Here is a 15,618-nt window from a genome sequence, read left to right as displayed (position 1 = left end):
CCACCAATCGAGCAGCGAAACAAAAGTCAGTGGCTCCCAAATAAATAGTTACGGCCCACGTTTAATAAATCAAAAAGACTCATGCCATATGGATATTTTCGGACATGACTCATTGAGTTGATGTTGAAACCTGTTATCCTAGGCCATTTTGGAATTAAAGATGGCGCTTGGAGTTTCGGGGGCAATATAGGAATTCAGAAATCCCCAAAAACGCCTCTGTAACGATTTGGAAACCCACTGAATATCCTCTGAAGCTTCTTGCCTCCGAACTCCCCCTTAAACACCCTGAGACCCCATGTAACGCATTTTAGGCTCCCCGCAACTGCCGAAAACGCCTATGTAACGCCTCCGTAACGTTTCTGAAATCCGCCGAAAAAACTCTGAATCTTCTTAAAATCCCTCCGAAATCCCTCTTAAATCCCCATAAATCCCCTTGTTGTTTAGTACCTATCTCATCGAACCATCTCGATTAGTGAAATACCTAGTAAAAAAAACATGGAAGGAGATGGAAGCTCAGCATTTCCAGTAAAGTGATTTAGACACTCGGCTATCATCGACCATTGAAGCGTTCTAAGTACACAACCACCTTTCCGAATTCATTGAGAAAATGATGGATTTGACGATGTATGCCTACCTAGTAAAAAATAAGAATGTTCTCAACTCATAGCTGAGTATCGCCAGTTTTTAATTTGTATCTGTTTCCCGCCAAAATTACCAATGTCCCCAATGCGCATGTCTCCACCAAGCCATCTGAATGTGAAACAGCACAAACCAGGATCCTGTCAAATTGTCCTGTCAACAGCGAACGTCTATATCACTTTGAAGGACACTATTGTGAAAAACATCCTGATGCGATGCGAGTTGAGTTCGTAGGTATGCTGCTGATATCATTATGTATCGGGGCGAGATCGGAGTCACCCATATTTTCCTTATCCCATTTGTAAAGTTGGATTGAATTATTGGTGCAAAAATCAAGTTTTTCTTCACGAAGATAAAAGGATGCAGTTTTGGTGATAAATGTTGTTGGCAGAACGTTGTATAAGAGGCAAATCGATTCCAGTAACATTTGATAAGAGTGAAAAAATACTATGGTCCACCGTGCTTATCATAATATTGGAATAATTTTGGAGACTACCTTTCTCCATCTGTTTTGTGCCACCAGAAAGGAAATAAAGAAAACAAGGTCAAACATTTATTAGGAAGGTAAGTGAACTTTAAAGTGATCAATTATGTTGAATTCAAACCCATTTTGCTTTCCTAAATGGTGGTGAAGAAGTTCGATAGCATTATTTTCCTTGCGTAGTTAGTTTTGGAGTTAGACCTGTGTGCCCCAAATAAAAAAAAACAGGTGTATCATTTCCTTTTCTTTCCGCACGCTTTTCCTGCCGTCCCAACCCTAGAACGATATGAAATGCTTTCGTTCGCAGTATGAGTGTTCGTGTTTTGCGCTGCAACCTGATAGGACCTGCAAGTGTTTGCTTTTATGTCTCAATCAGGATATTAAATTTCTTATGCTTCGTCGACTGACTGTATGAAACATATGTGTAAGAACATCACTGATGTGTTCCGTCCGTGTGACATGAAACTGGTAGAACTTAGAGCAAGAAAGCTTTAGCTTTGATGAATGCATTGACATCTTGTGTATTCAGTGTTGATGAATGATATACAATTGAATTCTTTACTTCTTGATTATTGACACTGAATCAAAAAAGGTCAAGATATGGGACACAAGATCAATGAAGATGCAGTGGCCATGATAATACATTCCTACTACAATAATTATTATTTGAATGCTTTGATATCAACAATTAGAGGAGCCCTTGGACATTCGCAAAAATTATCCTGATAGGGCAGTGGGAGGGGGGGGGATATGCACCCCCTTAGCAAATGTGGCAAAATAACTAAGATTAGGATGATTTTATGGGACCCTATCGTTTTGAAAGTTAGTTTGCATATTTGACTAAGAGACGCCAACTTTTGATCCGCGTAATAGACACATTCTACCGTGACGTTACAACGTTTTGACGCATTCGTAGTCAGATTTTCCTCTATAACTCATGAAAACGAGCGTAAACCGCAAAATATTTTTTCATATTCGGATTCCTTGTAAAATTTCTGATATATTTGACCTATTGAACATTTAGTTTTCATTAGAAAAACGTGTTTAAAATGCGTATTTGTAGCGTGACGTTACAACGCGCTAGAATCCGACCCTCTCTAACGCGCTACCAACATCTTAAAAAATCTGCTCGAATTTTTATGTTATGTATTTTGATTTTTTTTCCACCATTGAAATTTATTGGTTTGTTCTTCAATTCAATGGAATAAAACATTTAAATTTCGGATTTGTTTTTGAATGATCGACATTTACATTTCGTGACGTTACAACGCCCGTTCAGTTTCAAACAGGGTTCTGCTCGCGTTGTAACGTCACGAAAATGCACATCATGTTAGAATCAGAATAATCAGCCAAATTTACCCCAATTTGTGAATATATCATTGCATTATCTTCACTGCTTCAAGGGGAACTTTATTCTATTGAAAATCCGTTTTGTGATAAATGGCTCGGAGGGCCAAGTTATTGCTATCAATAGTATGAATACTCCTTCATGAAGGTTAATGACACCGGCACCCATCTTTTGTTTAGTATCACCCATATTCTTCTAGTTTTGTTCCAAAGACTAGCGCGCTGAGATCCGTTATTTTGCACCGCCAGATATTTAAATTTTTCAGCATATAACTCATCACGCCGTCGAGATAAGGCACATTCTACCGTGACGTTACAACGTTTCTACGCATCCGTAGTCAGATTTTGTACTTTAATTCATAAAAACGACTGTAAACCTCAAAATATTTTATCATATTCAGATTCCTTGTAAAATTTCCGATATGTTTGACCTGTTTAACATTTAGTTTTCATTAGAAAAAATTGTTTAAAATGCGTATTAGTAGCGTGACGTTACAACGCGCTAGAATTCGACCCCCTCTACCGCGCAACCAACATCTTGAAAAATTTGCTCGGATTTGTATTTTAAGGACAAACTTCTTAACATCCCGCTTTAACAGTGCATCAAAACTTCAAACGCACAAATCTCAAGAAGCAAGCTTCACACAACAAAGTATTCTATTATTCTGTTCTTGCTCACTTGTAATAAGTCTAAAATAAGAAGATCAGGTGGCCCATATAGCCGAGGCGGTAAACGCACGGGTATTCAGCATGACCATGCTGAGGGTGACGGGTTCGATTCCCGGTCGGTCCAGGATCTTTTCGTAAAGGAAATTTCCTTGACTTCCTTGGGCATAGAGTATCTTCGTGCCTGCCACACGATATACACATGCAAAATGGTCATTGGCAGAGGAAGCTCTCAGTTAATAACTGTGGAAGTGCTCATAGAACACTAAGCTGAGAAGCAGGCTTTGTCCCAGGAGGACGTTACGCCAAGAAGAGAGATGAGAGAGGTGCGCTGGTTTTGATTACGAAGAGATTTGTGCCCTCGAAATCGTGAGTAGGTGCCAAAGGTGGCCATTGTGGCGGCCATGTTGGGATTCTAACAAGTCTGTCCTTAAACTGAAAATTTCTCCCACCATTGAAATTTATTGGTTTGTTCTTCAATGCAGTGAAATAAAACATTTACATTTCGGATTCGTTTTTTGGATAATCGACTTTTACATTTCGTGACGTTACAACGTTCAGTTTCAATCAGGGTTCTGCTCGCGTTGTAACGTCACGAAAATGCACATCATTTTTTATTCAGAATAATCAGACAAAATTGCCCGAATTTGTGAATATATTATTGCATTATTTTTACTGCTCCCAGAGCAACTTTATTCTATTAAAAATCCGTTTTGTGATAAATGGCTCGGAGGGCTAAGTTATTGCTATCAGCAGTATGAAAACTCCTTCATGAAGGTTAATGGTACCCATCTTCGGCCTAGTACCACCCATATTCATCTAATATTGTCCCAAAGACTAAACCGTTGATATCCAATACTTCGCACCGCCAGATATTTAAATTTTTCAGCATAAAACTAATCACGCCGTCGAATTAAACATTTTTTCAATAATTTATGCAATGTCATTGATTCAATTAAAAACGCTTTAAGATGTGCGAGCAGTTATTGAACCAAAGACATACCTGAGGATCTGAATACCACTTAGGGGCATCAATTTATGTGATTCCAGAGACAAATAGACCTAATTCTGACAAAAAAAAAATCCATCATATTTATGTCAGAGTCATAATTACTCAGAGAGTTAGGGGCGATTTCTTCACCCTGGCTTAAGCGTTAAGCCAGGTTTAACTGTATGGGTAAGCCTGGCTTACCGGTTAAGCCGAGGTGAAGAAATCGGCCCTTAGTGTCTTCGGTAAAATTGTTCAATAAGTCAAAAACTAACAGCTGATTTACTATTGGATGTGAGATTCAGACACACTGAGAGATGCTTATTAAAAGTTTACAATAATTTAGAATTTCTCAAAAAGTTTTCAACAAATTTTGATTAGTTAAGAAACTATTTTTTGGCAAAATCTTTGGGCACTTTATAAGAAGTTACAACATGTTGAATATTTTTTGAATAAATATAAAGTGCACTATTTTTCAAAATTTCAACTACCACTAGTCAGTTAGAAACTTGAACCAAACGGCTTGTAAACTGAAAATTCTGGACAAGATAAACAACTTTTCCAAAGACATCAACATTCTAAAAGTCTTAAGTCTAAGTAATTAGAGTCCCGAGATACATATGAGTTTCAATTTCGTAGGTGTTACGTCTGTTTGTTGGTGATTCTCGTTATATCAAAAATAGATGTAACACTGACGTAATATCCATCCCATATATTTCAAGATCCTAAAATTTAGACAGTTGGTGTCCTCGACGAAATTGTTTGGCTGGTCAAGAACTTTCAATTGATGGGCCGTATGATTTCAAATCCTTCCACTAGGAGGCGCTAGAGGGCATACGCATTTTTAGTTTTACTTATCTCAGGATCGTGATTAATTGGAAAGATGGTTGCTTCATTAAAGTTGTTTGGTAGATCACTAGACTTTCAGTTTAATAGCCGTATGTTATTAATTTCTGCCACACAGTAGTGGTTTCAGTTTTCAAAAGCATGCCATCTTTATTAATTACCCAAAACACATTCAACAAGTCGAAACTTTTTATAAAATATATCAAAAATTCTCAAATTTTGACTGATACTTCCTCATCTTGTTATCTGTAATATCTACAATTTTGGACTTGATTGGTTAGCTCTACACAAAGATGGAGCGCTTTAAGCACAATAATATTTTTGACTGTGTTCTATTAAGTCTTATATCTAAGGAATAAGTGAGTCAAATCAAATAAAATTTTAAAAGTTAAGCATTATATATTGATCTTTGATTACAATTTGATTTGAATACAATATGTCCAAAGTGAAAAAAGTTCCAGCTTGTAGAATACTTTTCAAGAAATTCTAATCCCTTGCCTGCTTTTGCAAAATGGAAACTAACGTCTTCTAGTGGCAAAATCTCGCATCTATTGGTAAATCAACTGCAAGTCCATTACTTACCAAAAAACTTTGCCGAAAAAATCGTATTTCTATGTAAAAGGGATCCTGAGATGTATGAAATTTAAAACTTGTAAGTTCTCTCTCAAACTATCCATCAACTGTAAGTCTTTGACCAACTTAATAACTTTGTAATTTCGTCAGTGTTTCGTCTGTTGGCCACTCATATCACAGAAATTTTCGGTTTGAGTGGTACTAGATTACGATTAAAAAAATTTACAATATCGCAGTACAATTACATAGTAGATTATGGCCAAACACCATCTCCCCGTCCTTCAAATGTCTACGTAGTTTATTAATCGGCAATGCGTATTATAAACGATATCTCGAAAAAGAGCTCATACACAACGAGAATGAAACTGTTTTGAATATAGAACTACGTTTGTCCAATTCAGAAGCCGTCCAAGCAAGAAAGATTTGGCCTTTTCCACAGAACTTTTTTTCGTGACGTTACAACGCAAACTTCAACCAGGTGAAACTCAGGCTTCCGTGAACTGATTTTCTTTTTTTTTAATCTCATTTGAAAGATCTTTTCGAGTACAAGGAGCATACAAAATTTCATATTTGTAACGTTTTCCGTATTTGAATAAAATTTAAAAATGTTGATTTTTCGTGACGTTACAACGCAATAAAAACCCATACTATGATCAGCCATATTTCAGAGTTGTAAAATCTTCCGATTAAAAATCTTTTTATGCTTAAAAATCTACATACATTTATCTACAGATGATGGAAGACTTTTGAAAAATCAGTGTGTTGGTGTTTAAAATACGATAGTTTGGATGATAAGTGTGCCTAAAAGACTTAAAATCACGATTTTAATGTTAATCTTAATCGTCATTCAATTTATATTTATCGTAACACTAATATCATGTCGAATACATTTTTGGATGACAAAAGTAATGTAGAATGTGATAAAAATGTCAAATATGCCATAACTCAACTTTGAAAAATTGGTATTGATGATACGGGGCCCGTAGAATGTGTCAATATCAATTTTATCGGATCAAATTAACAATTTAAAAAAGCGTTACGTTTTGTGTGCTGAAAAACTGTTGGTAGCAAAACGCAACTTGAGGTGGGGCAGCACCACCTCTGGCATTTTCCGATTTGAATTTTAATGAAATACCAGGCAGGTAAATCTTACTATTTCCGACAGCAAATAGAAGGTGTAGGAGGCAGCTAGTGGTTAATAGGTTGATTCGATATAATGATCATGCGTTTTCTTAACTAAAATTTTACAGAGAAAAATAATTAATATGTAAATACAAAAAAAATGATTTATATCAACTAGTATTAAATTGGGAATAAGCAATGTATTGGTTTAATTTAACTGCGCAGGGGGTTTAAACAAACACACAATATATCCCATATATAGAAGTTCCATTGATAAAATTTTGAGCGAAATCGAATAAGTTTTATGAAAGTTATAGAACTTCTAGTAAAACTTAGATTAAATTAAAAGATTTTCCAAGGGCTGAAAGTCTCTTTAATAAAGACATATCAATCAATCAATTATAAGATTTTTGAACACATTTTTATAAATTATACACACAGGGGATGGCCAAAATGTTTGGGATAGGCAACTTTTTTTCTCCCACAAAAAAATTCAACATGCTGTAACTTTTCATAGAGTGCATCAAAAAATCTCAAATTTTGACTGTTTGTCAACCTATTATTTGTGCATCATTGGTATAAATTTGGGCACGATTGATTATTTTTTCGCGAAGTTAGAACCGTTCGGGTAAAACACTATTATTTAGACAACTAATTTTTGAACTGTCATATCTCGGAAACCAGTGAACCGAATTGAATGATTTTTTTAACGTTTATCAACAATATATTGATACTTAATACGACGTTATAAAATGTAATAATTTCTCACGGCGAATTAAGTTATTCCGGATTGAAATTTTTACCCATATAGAAGAAAATAAGTCAAATTTACAATACCACACAAAAATTACTAAATGTGTTCTTCCATCAATCTAAATAGGCTCTAATATATCTGATTAGAGATAACTTGAGAACAGAGGTGGAAAATCTTTGGATATCAACACTAAAATTTATTGACATTGATGTAAAAAAATGACATTTTTTCGAGAAAAATCCAAAAAGTGTCAATCCATAATAACTTTTTTCAACATTTAAAAAGTACCTATGTTTTAATAGTTTGTGAAGCATTTACATATTGTTAGTGTACGTTCAAAATTTCATTCAATTCGGTTCACTGGTCTCCGAGATATGACACCTCAAAAATGGGTTGTCTGAAAAACAGTGTTTTACCCGAACGGTTCTAACTTTGCGAAATATTAATCAATCGAGCCCAAATTTGTACCAATCATGCACACATAATAGGTTGATAAATAGTCAAAATTTGAAATTTTTTGATGCACTCTATGAAAAGTTATAGCTTGATGAACTTTTTTGTGAGAGAAAAAAAAGTTGCATATCCCAAACATTTTGGCCATCCTTTGTATATCATATCATATATTATAAATTATATATCATATATATAGCTTCGTTTAAGGTTTTATATTCACTACAAAAAAAAATATGAAAAATCTGTACATGTGCAGAGTGTTATTTGGAAAATTATCGCAAGTCTGTCCCATCTGCATTTTGAGCAAAATTGAGTTAATGGCAGTTTTAGATCTTTCTTCGGATGATCTTTCAGCTGCGTGAATAAAAATATATATTTAGTTCAGTAAAAACGAAAAACGACACCAAGTCAGATTGTCCCATAATGAAAAGTAATCGCAAGTCAGACCTATTACGAACTTGTGTAACCTGCAGTATATAACCGAACAATATTTTAGCCAGTTTTATATTTTTCTCACTTACGTTTTCAAGTTTACAACAATTTGAGAAAGTTTCGTGATGATCGCAAAAATGTTCAATTTATGGTGATTTTTTTAAATTCCACATAGAAATCGAATGAGTGTAATCAGTTTCGTACCTTTTAATTCCGCCCTGTGTGTGTTAATTCCGCCCAGGGCGGAATTTCAAGGTACGAAACTGATTACACTCATTCGAAGAGGGTATTCTGCTTAGAGGGTTCGAAAAGTCGGTACAAGATAGAAATCGAGTTTAAAAACTATAAAGTCTATTTTCTCAATGCCTACTTTTAACAGGTGGGACAGACTTGCGATTCACGGCAGTATACAGGACCTACTAAACTACATACAAAGAGTAGGTCCTATGGATTTTTCGTTCAGTTAATGCACTTTTATAGATGGAAAACGTTTGGCAGATAATATGCGCAAAATATGGTAAATTTTTAAACATCAACTACATAAGCACATTTTCCATATTTTTGTAGTGAATATAAAATCTCAAACGTAAAGACAAAAAAAAATTAAAAAAACTCATCGAGTACATATTGAGATATAATGTTTTAAAAATGTATTCAAAAATCTTTACTACTAAACTATTACTAAAAGTTCTATAACTTTCAGAAAACTTATTCGATCTCGCTTAAAATTTTATTATTGGAGCTTTAATATATGATTCATGATTGGTTGAAATTTCAGCGATTTTGATTGACGCATAAAAAAGTTATAAATATTTCAATGAAAAATTATTTTGACAAAAAATTTGCTGTACGGACAATTGTTTGATACACTGTATGTGCGATACTGCCACGGTATCGAAAGATTGAAAGTGTCTTTGAAGTTCGCCTAACACGTTTTTTTCGGAAAATATTGAATTTTATACAGAAATATATGACTAATTGGTTGTAAAACATGGCACGGTAAAGGCTGGGTATGCTGCGCAATTCAGATCCCATTGTGATCCACTACCCGAGCAAAGTTCCATAACAACCGGATAATATAATGAGTTATCTGATATCAAAATTTTTTAACTAAATTTGTTCTCATTTTGGCTGAATAAGCAGGCAACATAACAAGCATGATAACAACCAAGTATACGTGAGATATTATTTAATAGCTCATTTTGTTATCGTCAAAGGCACCCTGATAACAATTTCTGTAAATCAACCAATTTCATCCAAATGAAAACTCATTTTGTTATCAAAAAGATATTTGCAACGGTCATGGATAACTAACTTCCACTGTTGTCGTCGAAGACGATGCCCCTCAGTTTGACAGGTGTGGTAACATTAATTATCAAGTTGATAACACAAAATTGTAAAATGAGTTCAGGAGCGAGCACTAGTTATCAGTTTGTTAGTGGTCAGTTATTGTACTTTGCTCGGGTAGCCTCTGCCCAGCAACTCCTATCCCTACCTCCACGCGGTACCGGCCGGAAACTATGAGCAATCTTAGGGAAGATCGGGTAACCAACCCCGGTGGGAACTTTGGTCGTAGGCTGACAGGGAAGGGGGGGGGTTTGCTTCGGCAAACCTGAGCGTCTGTTCTCCAGGAGGAGCGGCTTACAACAGCGTCTGATCCCCATGTTAGGGGCGGCTGATCTACGTCCGAGTGCCAGGGAAAGACTCTAAGTTCAACTGTGCACTATGGTCCTCCGGAAAGTAGGGGGTTGGTGTCAGGCCCTACGAGCCAGCCGTAAAAAAACCATTGTAACGGAAAATCAGCAACAGAATAATACGAACCGAGACCAACGTCAACGACCCCAGCGAACAAAAAAGGCTTGCGATTGGAAACTCGGTACAGGAACTGCCGATCTGCCGATGCGGAGCACCCGCATACTCGCCGATCTACTGAAGGACCGCGGGTTCGGCATCGTAGCGCTGCAGGAGGTGTGTTGGACAGGATCCATGGTGCGAACATTTAGAGGTAATCATACCATCTACCAGAGCTGCGGTAACACACGCGAGCTGGGAACAGCTTTCATAGTGATGGGTGATATGCAGAGGCGCGTGATCGGTTGGTGGCCGATCGACGAAAAAATGTGCAGGTTGAGGATCAAGGGCCGATTCTTCAACTTCAGCATAAAAAAGTTGAACAGCCCACATTTCGGAAGTACTGATGATGACAAGGACGCATTTTACGCGTAGCTCGAACGCGAGTACGATCGCTGCCCAAGCCACGACGTCAAGATCATCATAGGAGATTTGAACGCTCAGGTAGGCCAGGACGAGGAATTCAGACCCACGATTGGTAAGTTCAGCACCCATTAGCAGACGAACGAAACGGCCTACGACTTATTGATTTCGCCGACTCCAAAAATATGGCCATACGTAGCACCTTTTTCCAACAAAGTTCCCTTATCGTTACACCTGAAGATCACCATAGCAGACGGAATCTCAAATCGACCACATTCTGATTGACGGACGGCACTTCTCCGACATTATCGACGTCAGGACCTATCGTGGCGCCAACATCGACTCCGACCACTATCTGGTGATGGTCAAACTGCGCCCAAAACTCTCCGTCATCAACAATGTACGGTACCGGCGACCGCCACGGTACAACCTAGAGCGACTGAAGCAATCGGATGTCGCCTCAGCATACGCGCAGAATCTCGAAGCCGCGTTGCCAGACGAGGGCGAGCTCGATGAGGCCCCTCTAGAGGACTGCTGGAGTACACTGAAAGCAGCCATCAACGACGCAGCAGAGAGCACCATCGGGTACGTGGAACGGAGTCGACGGAACGAATGGTTTGACGAAGAGTGCTGTTACCGTAACTAACGGCTACAATGAGACTAATGTACTACCGGATATCAAAAACTTCAGATAGGTTAAAATTTGTTGATGTTATTTATATAAAATCAGTTCAGATAGTTGTAGGATAAGACACCTTTTTTTGAATTCGGTCCAATAGTAGATAGGCCTCTAAATACCCCCTGTTGCAATCTCACTTCTCACTTCTGTCCTAAAATATATATGTATCGGAGAGGTTGGTAACACGATTTCCGGAGAAAGCAAGAGAAGAGAACGAGAGAACGATGCGGGAGCTGGGAGATCGGTGAAGGAAATTGGTTGGATGCTCGGGAGTCAATAGCGAGAATCAGACGAGATTGGTCGAACGAACGATTACCGTCGCGAGGCAATTAAATCTACCGCGTCCAAGAGTGCGTGATTTTCTCCAACCGCAGAAAAGTGTTGCGAAGACCATCAAGTGCCCCGAGAAGTGTTGAGGCCCCCGAAAAGGGTGATCATTGATCCTGCTTCTTCCCCGTTACCCAAAACCCGGTGACGAAGGCAATTTTGGGACACGACCAAGGAGTGTCCCCATGTGCTAGTGATCTCGGCCTGGTAGACAGAGTCTGGGCACCATCCCTCCCCCGGGCATCGAGGAAGACCGCAACGAACCACCCCTCCCCCGGGCATCGAGGAAAGTGTTGAAAGTGGTGGCGAGTCAAAGGCTGGTGGCCGGCGAGCCCCCTCCGTTATTGTCGCGCCACACGTGGCGGGAGAGCCTCAACGACCGCCATTGAGGTGAGGGCTACTGTGAGGTCCGGTGGGATTACCCCCGCTCATAGCAGCTCAATATCCGATGTGTTGAGGCCCCGTGCACGAGTCTTTGAACGTCACCGAGAAACTTGGACCAGAGAACCTCGATTATTGGACCACACCTTGTGAAGGACGCCTGTCGGTGAAGCCGACTCCAAGAACCTACCGTCAAGAAGACCTGCCGCCATTCCACGAATCCCCTGGACGCTATCCGAATCTGGCCGATTGCCGGATCAAACGGACTGATCTCCTGCGATTGGAACAGCAGGGAGGCGAGTGGGAAGTGTAGCGTCCCATCCGACACGCAAGCCGCCCGAAGTAACCACCAGCTGCCGTCGTTGATGTCGATCCGACCGATGGAATCGCGGTTGGCTTCCCCAGCTCCACTAATACCAGCGAGTGGCAAGTACCAACACCAAATACATGTTCTCTCTCTCTCCTGCATGCCCATGGGCCCCATCGTCAATGCATCGGCCGCAACGAACCCCCCCCCCCCCTATTTCTATGTAACTTTCTTTAAATAAATATGTATAAGCGTAGCTTCTCTTGTGTTGCGTAAGTTATTTCTAGGAAGAAGGACTTGATTTTCCTGTGGCGTTGCTCGTTGTTCCTTTGGTAATGGTATCGTAAGTCTACCCCAAGAAAGTGATGCGATCGACCCTGAGAACGTAAGCCTGAGCTAGTCGATAACTTACAGTGCAGAACGGTTTTGGAAGAACGCATCGAGGGCGGTAATGCTGCAGCAAGGGACTCGACAGAACGTGGAACGTTACAAACAGAAGCAGAAACAGCAGACCCACCTCTTTCGGGAGAAAAAGCGCCGCCTGGAAGAAGCGGAGTGTGAAGAAATGGAACTGCTGTGCCGTTCCCAAGAAACACGGAAGTTCTATCAGAAGCTCAACGCATCCCGCAACGGCTTCGTGCCGCGAGCCGAAATATGCAGGGGGATAAAGACGGAGGCCTCTTGACGGACGGACGTGAGGTAATTGAAAGGTGGAAGCAGCACTTCGATCAGCACCTGAATGACGTGGAGAACGTAGGCACGGGAGCCCACGGCAACGGAAGAAACGACGACGCCAGTGCAGCGAAGGACGGAAATGAACCAACTCCCACGCTAAGGGAAGTTAAGGATGCCATTCACGAGCTCAAAACCAACAAAGCAGCAGGTAAGGATGGTATCGCAGCTGAACTCATCAAGATGGGCGCAGAAAAGTTGGCCACCTGTCTGCATCGGCTGATAGTCAGGATCGTCCATCACTTTTCGGGATTTCTAGACCCCCCCCCCCCTCCCTCCTCTGTCTCGCATTCTCCGTATACCTAATACAGGTCACACTTTTGTAAACCAAACCAACCCCCCCACCCTCCCCCAAATGTTGGACGTAATTTTTGAACGCCTCCTAATAAGACCGGTGATCCTCTACGAGCACGAGACATGGACCATGCTCGAGGAGGACCTAGAAGCACTCGGAGTTTTAGTGCGACGCGTGCTAAGGACGATCTTCGGTGGTGTGCAGAAGAACGGTGTGTGGCGGAGAAGAATGAACCACGAGCTCGCTGCACTTTACGGCGAACTCAGCATCCAGAAGGTGGCCAAAGCCGGAAGGATACGGTGGGCAGGGCATGTTGCAAGAATGCTGGACAACAACCCTGCAAAGCTGGTTTTTGCAACTGATCCGGTTGGCACAAGAAGGCGCCCATATAGCCGAGGCGGTAAACGCACGGGTATTCAGCATGACCATGCTGAGGGTGACGGGTTCGATTCCCGGTCGGTCCAGGATCTTTTCGTAAAGGAATTTTCCTTGACTTCCTTGGGCATAGAGTATCTTCGTGCCTGCCAGACGATATACACATGCAAAATGGCAGAGGAAGCTCTCAGTTAATAACTGTGGAAGTGCTCATAGAACACTAAGCTGAGAAGCAGGCTTTGTCCCAGTGAGAACGTTACGCCAAGAAGAGGAGAGGAGGAAGAAGGCGTGGAGCTCAGAGAGCACGATGGGCGGACCAGGTGGAGCGTGACCTGGCGAGCATTGGGCGCAACCGAGGATGGAGAACGGCAGCCACAAACCGAGTATTGTGGCGTACTATAGTTGATTATGTCTTGTCTTAATGATGTTGAACAAATAAATGTATGTATGTATGGTTGTAAAACATGTAAAATCATCATACAATAACTCTTGAGCCAGATGATTGACATTTTTGTACAAATTGTTTTAAGGACAGACTTGTTAGAATCCCAATATGGCCGCCACAATGGCCGACTTTGGCACCTACTCGCGATTTTGAGGGCACAAATCTCTTCGTAAACAAAACCAGTGCACCTGAGCTTCTTATTTTAAGCTAATTACAAGTGATCAAGAACAGAATAATAAAATGCATTGTTGTTTGAAGCTTGCTTCTTAAGATTTGTGCGTCTGAAGTTTTGATGCACTGTTGAACCGGGATTTCAAGGCGTTTGTCCTTAAGTTTAAAGCATTATTTTCAACAAATAAAAATGGCCTTCACGTTGATCAATTTCACCCCACTGATCGATTTCACCCGAAATAACGGTACTTTGTCTTCGACACATTAATGACCAATCCGATTCTCCTACCTTCACTCTTTAGTCGGATGTACGTTTCCGCCATCATCTCAAATTTCTATAGTATCAATATGTATATCACAGTAGTTTACAAAATAAAACGAAAGTCGTGAACTTCTGTCAACGACAAAAATTTTTTGAACACAATTTAGCGCTGATTTCTAAACCGCGCTTCAAAAAATTTTAAGTAGAACAGTTTTTGAATTTTAACTCAATATCGAGATTCACAACTGTTTAAAATATGGAATTTACTCAAATTCATATATCATGCGTTTCGGTCAACCAATTTCAAATATTTTTCCAAAAATTAAAAGCTCAATATAATACCATTCGATCATATGAATGCAGATGTTGCGTCAAATTGATAAATTTGAAGATATGTATTGGCGAGTTTTAGGGACGATCTCCTTAAACTTTAGCATAATTTGCATAAAAAATATAAAGATAGGTATGTATTTTTTTTTTTTCAATAAGAAAACACCAATTCTTTCTAAATGTTTATCACATCACATATCATATGTAGGTAAACTACAGTAAAAAAATCAGCTCAATCGGAGCATTGATTACGGAGAATGATATGTGTAAAGTAAGCGACTTTGCTTAAAAGTAGAACAAAAATCGATTTGAAAACATCAACCTTGTATGGAAAGTCGAAAAAATTTCCGCTCTACTGTATTTATTTTCCTTCGCGTTTTCGAACTCATGGCATGATTTCACACCAAAAATGATCATCAACTTACCGAGTTCAAAAATGCTGTAAACTAGTGTCATCAGCGAAACCAAGCAGCTGAACGGACTTCGTTAAAATCGTTCTACTCGTGTTTATGCCCGCTCTCCTTATTACACCTTCTAAGTCGATGTTAAGGTGGAACATCAATCCCATTACAACTTTGCATGCAATAGCATTCAAAACAAACTCAATTAAACGGATTGGAAAACTTAATGTAATCGGTTGAAAACTGACGAAAATATCAGCATTCAGTGTATGGGTACAGGGTACATACCCTGTATCTACACGTGTTATTTATTTGCTACGGCTGATAACTCATTGCTAAGTTCCTGATGAGAATTTTCGTCCTTTAATTTCCCATGGACTGCCGCGGTCAGCAACGGC

The 15,618-nt window shown here is 39.6% G+C and overlaps 1 protein-coding gene across 1 annotated transcript in view; it reads left to right on the top strand.

The window, feature by feature from the left end:
• Nucleotides 1-1,136: 1,136 nt before the first annotated feature.
• The window catches only part of LOC115270206 (uncharacterized), a 32,126-nt gene continuing 17,644 nt past the window's right edge, over nt 1,137-15,618 (top strand). The window contains exon 1 of the mRNA XM_029879462.2: nt 1,137-1,203. The gene's annotated coding sequence lies outside the window, so the exon portion shown is untranslated. The remainder of the gene's footprint in view (nt 1,204-15,618) is intronic.

The sequence above is a fragment of the Aedes albopictus genome, chromosome 2 (genome assembly GCF_035046485.1).
Source record: "Aedes albopictus strain Foshan chromosome 2, AalbF5, whole genome shotgun sequence".
Classification (NCBI taxonomy): domain Eukaryota; kingdom Metazoa; phylum Arthropoda; class Insecta; order Diptera; family Culicidae; genus Aedes; species Aedes albopictus.
The sequence above is the reverse complement of the archived record's forward strand: the minus strand, read 5'-3'. Positions and strand labels throughout refer to the sequence as shown.